Source organism: Rhagoletis pomonella, unplaced genomic scaffold (genome assembly GCF_013731165.1).
Source record: "Rhagoletis pomonella isolate Grant_MI unplaced genomic scaffold, Rhpom_1.0 Rhpom_scaffold_02544, whole genome shotgun sequence".
Classification (NCBI taxonomy): domain Eukaryota; kingdom Metazoa; phylum Arthropoda; class Insecta; order Diptera; family Tephritidae; genus Rhagoletis; species Rhagoletis pomonella.
In genome coordinates this window covers 1-6,125 of record NW_023461098.1, presented here as the reverse complement: position 1 = coordinate 6,125, position 6,125 = coordinate 1, and positions in this window count along the sequence as shown.

Here is a 6,125-nt window from a genome sequence, read left to right as displayed (position 1 = left end):
GTCACCCAGCTATATGAAAAGTGCTCAATCTTAAAGCATTCATGAACGGCTTTCATTTGATACCCATATTGAACAAATACACCCAAGGTTACCCAGGTCCACATTTTGGTCTATATCTCGAGACCCTAGTCACCCAGCTATATGAAAATTGCTCTATCTTAAAGCACTCATGAACAGCTTTAATTTGATACCCATATTAAACAAATACATCCTAAGGTTACCCGGGTCCACGTTTTGGGGCCACGCCCCCTTTATATATCAAAATATTTTTTACCCTGTGACCATCCCTGGAAGATATCCAGTGCGTGTGTAAAATTTGGTTACGATCGGCTTATTCGTTTAGGAGCCAAGTGTGTCTATAGGTACATACATAATTTGAATTTTATATATATAGATTTAACTTATTAAAGATCTTTTTTAATTCAGTGCAAAAGTAAGCGTGTCCGGGGAAAACCAAACCATGTGTGGACAGTGTCGGAAGAGAAGTCCCTAATTGATTTTCTTTTAGAAAACCGCCTATTTGAGGTTGTAACACATTTAGATCCCAATTGTTTGATTTCGGAACCCCTAGATGGACACTTCGGCGATTTGCCAACAACACAAGCATATTCAACCTAAAAGTTTCATCGATCTCTTTCTCCTCATCTTCATCGCCTAACAAAAATGCACCAAATAAATTTAAAAAACTCATAAATGACTTATTTGACGACTCACTTCCTTCCATCGTTGCGTCCTGCGCGTACTTCTCGCAAATCGCAGCCATTAATTTGCTTTTCTCGCTTCTTCTGGGCATTAGAAACTTTCTAAAGCTGTTTTAATAATTTTGATTTTGTCAAATATAATTGTTAAAATATTGTACAATAGCACACGAAAAAGTATGGGATGCTCACAAGTTTCATTTTACAACTGTTCTAAAAAAATAGTACAAAAGAGCAAATATGACAAATAGCCCGACTTGTGAACTCCCTAAGTATGTTCAGTTATACTTGATAGGATAAAGTTATACAGCTATAAGTGGGCGCTACCACGCCCATTTTCTGAAATTCCATAATAATCTTATTTTAAGAGATTATTGTGAGTATTATTTGAGGGCGATTAATTGAGTAAATTAGCGCCCTTAAATTTTGAGTTATCGAAATTTCAAGCATTTCTGTAATTTACCGTTATATGAAAAGTAGGCGTAATTTTAGTCCGATTTCAATAATTTTCAATGTTTTGTGGCAAGCACAATAACCGTACCGAGTTACAAATTGGTAGAACGGTTACCGAGATAAATATATGTGATCATAAGTGGGCAGTGCCACGCCCATTTTCCAAAATTTTATCATAAACGTATTTCTTGGTAAAGAATTGCTGCAAGCATGGACTTTGAATAAATTAGCTTTAATATTTACTGATTTATCGAGGATTTCGTATTTCTCGAAATTACCGTTATATGGGATGTGGGCGTGGTTATTGTCCGATTTTAAAAATTTTCGGCCATTTGGTATGCTGTACCAGGGCCAACAACTGTGCCAAGTTTGGAAGAAATTGATGCAGCGGTTACCAAGATATACACATGTAACCATAAGTAGGCGTGGCTACGCCCATTTGCAAACATTTTTTAATATTCTTATTTTTCGTCTAAAACTCATTGTAAATATAAATTTTGAGTGAATTATCTTCAGTAGTTACTAAAATATCGGAGTTTTCGTATTTCTGAAAATTACCGTTATATGGGAGGTAGGCGTGGTTATTGTCCTATTTTGCCCATTTTCAATACCATCCGTCCTACGCCCGAAAGAAGTGCACGTACCAAGTTTCGTTAAGATATCTCAATTTTTACTCGAGTTATCGTGTGCACAGACGGACAGACGGACGGACGGACGGACAGACAGTCACCGCTTAATCGATTTCTTTTTTCATTCTGATCATTTATGTATACATTTGTCTATATCTATCTCGATTCGTTTTGCCTGTTACAAACAACCGTTATGTGAACAAAGTTATAATACCCTTGTACACAAGTGCGCTCGGGTATAAAAAAAAATCAACACCTGAACATTTGTTTGAATCACTGTATGTAAGTCCGAATCCTGGTCCGAGCAACATCAGAAATCTCATTTTGTCCACTACGGCGATTTAGGCGGTTTTGCAAATCATCGATGATATATCACTGCCCTGCATTGACGAGGAGCCGCCGAGGTTCGTTCCATCACTACTTTCTAGAGTGTTTGACTAAATTAAGTACAAATAGCTGCTGCGATTTAGTGACCTTTATCAGAACTACGATTTGGATTAGCTCCTAAGGAAGGGAAGAACAAAAGCAGCCTCCTCTACGATATCGCCCATAGCGGGCGGCCTAAGTTTGCATCCTTCTAACGATAGATGAGGGCAGCCACAATAACCTGCTATAATTACACCGTGCCACAGCCAATTTTACAAGAAAAAAAAATTAAAATATCCGCGAAACCATGGGTCAAATATAGAAATTCTGAATTTTTTTGTTTTTCGCATTTTCAAAAGCTAACTATTCGTCCTTGTGAACCAAAAAATTAAAATTTTTTTAATTCTACAGCACTTTTTCTTTCGATGGATACCCACAGTGTTATTCCACATTGCACTGAAATTTTTAAATAGCACAGGTTTACAAAAAAGTTTCTGCATATTGAACCAAACCGCTATATACCTATGTTATTCGACGCGCTGAATACAAATCCGAGGACTGTTAGCAACAATTTATTCAATAAGAATAATTTTTTTTGGTTGGTTTTGTTGTTACTAAATCCGAGTTCTTCAAGATCATCTAGAGGTCATCCCAAGGTAAAATGTAGAAGAATTTATTAAATTTTAAGGTTTATTCAATGAATTTTTCCCTACTTGACCTTCAAATGACCTCGAACCTGGCGGGATGGAGGTTAACAGATCTCTGATTCGCATTCAGAGCGTCGAAGAACATAGGGATATAGAAGTTTGGTCGGCCGCTGTGGTGTAGTGGTAAACAGTGCGCGCTTCCACTCCGCAGCGGTCGTCCCTCGGCAGGCAATGGCAAACCTCCGAGTGTATTTCTGCCATGAAAAACCGCTTCTCATAAAAATACAATCGCCGTTCGGAGTCGGCGTAAAACTGTAGGTCCCTCCGCTTTGTGGGACAACATCAAGGCGCACGCCACAAATCGGAATAGAAGCTCGGCCAAACACTAACATATGCGTAAGCGCCAATCTATTATTATTATTACAGAGGTTTGGTTCAATATGAAGAAACTTTTTTTTGTAAACCTGTGTAATTAGTGGAACTAATCATAACATTGAAATTACAAAGTCCTTTAAAAAAAATTCTAACTTCATAGAGAAAAACTAAAAGCGCAGTTTTACTATATTTGGCACATAGTTTTGGGATTATATTGATTGGTTCGCGTGTTTTGATTTTTTTTTTTGGTTTTATTCGCACGGTGTTATCAGTTATGTAAATCAATGGAAGTCCGCTATACAGTTGAAACTTCAGAGTACATATGTAATTTTCGTAATTTAAACGGTACCACTAAAATATTTTTCACATCTTTGCTGCTTCAAACGCAAATAGGAATTTCACTTTCTTTCTAGCCTTTTTTTAAGTACTTTTATTTTTAACACTTACGAAAACCAGCCAACACTTGAAGTGCAAGAAATGGCACTAAGCCGAGCAATATTGAAAAAAACTTGAACATCTTCACCAATAAAACTAGCACGCTTCCCACTCAGCAAACTAACTAAATACTAAGCATTACAAAGTATTGCGCGGTTTTATATACCGATGTTTAGTTTGTTGATAGTTCTTACAAGAACACAAGCGCCCTTGAATGATTTTAAGATTTGCGGAATATTCATACACATACATACATATGTATGTATTTATTTGTATGTACATACATATATGTATGTATGAGTGCTAACATTTAAAATATTGTCGATTAAGTAGTTAACTAGACTGTTGTTAATTGTTGTTTTAATTTATTTAATATTTAAATATTCGGATTTAATTCCTTAATGAGCTCATTATGACTTATTCCAAACTGGCTATATATATAGAATGTATGCATGTGTGTATCTACAAACAAATATTTTTTTCGCTTTTAGTTCAGCGGTAAGAATTTTAGGTGCAAAGTAGCTACGTAGCCATCTAGCACGCGTTTTGTTATTGGAAAAGCTGCGTAGCAACTTTACGCCTAAAATGCTACAAATCATGAACTCCCCTACTATAGGTAAATATGTACATTTAACATACATACATACATGCATTCACAACAATACAGTAACTCCCGCTTAGTTTCGTATCAGGAATATCAGGTATTCGCGAGATTTTGCATGAAACGAAATTCGCACTAACAAAAAATGTTTACGCAGCAAAATTCTGAAAATTTAATTGGTTTATTTTAACTGCCTATGTAAAACTGTGGGCGATTTAAGTTAACAAAATTTCCAACTGAGCATTTTGTTTTCGTCTATACGTATTGATGTAAATATAATTATTCGATAAAAGTTAGTATTAGATAATATTCAAATAAAATAAAACCAGTAATTTTGCTGTTTTATTTAAGCTCCGATTTTTTATGAGAATTTAGCTGACTTTAAAGGTATGATGTACCTCTCCATGAAAGATTTCAAAGCAAACCTTTTTGAATTTTTCTTTGTGCGTTTATTAGAAAGCGCTGAAAGTATATAATACGAATCAAATGTACAGTTGAAGTCAAAATTATTTTCACCATTGATTTTTACCGATTTAATTCAGCTGTGTCTACTGTATCTAAGTAAATTAAATTTCTATATTTTTTAAAGAAGCATAGGTCATAGCCAACAACAAAATCATAGAAATAGTTACATAAGTATATACTTACAGTCTATATTGGCATGCAGTATAGGGTCAGAACGTAGTCTTACATTGCTAACGGTCAAGGTCATGTCTTTGAGACTAATCCCAAACTATATTTTATTCATCCATTCAGACAAATGGGCAGTTCATCAAGATGCATTAAACAAGTTATTAATTGCCCGAGAAGATTAGGCGGGAAATCTTTGTCAATCCATCCGATATAATATTATACTAAAATTGAACTTTGAAGCTGATGATTATACAAAAATTATTATTTGGGAGGCTAATAACAAACGAAGAACTAATAAACAAACTTTTTCTTCCTGACAACACAGTGCCGAAATGGTCCTTTACTATTTAACACACACACACAACAAAAAATGCCAAAAAAAAGCACTGAAAACGAGAAATAATAAAAGCGGACATTGTAATTAATTTTTTTAAATTAAAAATCGATGTATTGATAAAAAAATGTGATTCAGTCTAAAATCGAGAGGTTTTGTAATAAAAATGTTAACTTAGTTATTTATCGAAGTATTGATTTTTATGGGAAAAGCGCCGCAGGCGAAAATTTTTAATAAAAATCGCGCGATTTTTTTTTAGAAATTTTCCTCATTTATCGAAGTATTGATTTTTATGGAAAAATTGCCGCAGTCGAAAATTTCATTATTTATCGAAGTATTGATTTTTATGGAAAAAGCGCGATTTTTTATTTATTTGTGTACTTTGAACCGCAATAACACCAGTAAATATTATTTCTCCCCGAAAAAAAAATAATACCGTTATGATCAGGAATAAGACCCCTATCGATCCTAATATGATTATTCTTAATAAGAGCAATGTACGTATTGTGCACTTATACCTCGTAATTATACGCACTTATATGTGGAGTATTTTTTTTAACGTATGGTAGCATACATTTTGTACTACTGTCAGCCATTGTTATTTCTGCTTGTTTTTGTTTGTGAAATATGTTAAAGTTTGTGAAGACATTTATAAACGCGTTTTACTTAATTAACTAATTAATAATTGTATATTAAAGTATTACAAACGCATGCGAACCTTTTAAGGATAGTATATTTGTATAAATAAAAGTGATAAGTGTAGTTTTATAATAAAAAATAATGATAGTAGGGGGGATATTTTAACAACAAATAACTTAAGTACTATTAGAACAACATTGTGAAAGTGATAAATATAGTTAAGGAGGACCTCCATTAGTATCCCCACTGAGTTTCATAAAAAAATTCAGTATACTTTGCGCGGAATAGTAATTGCTTCCGTAATCGAAATCTCAG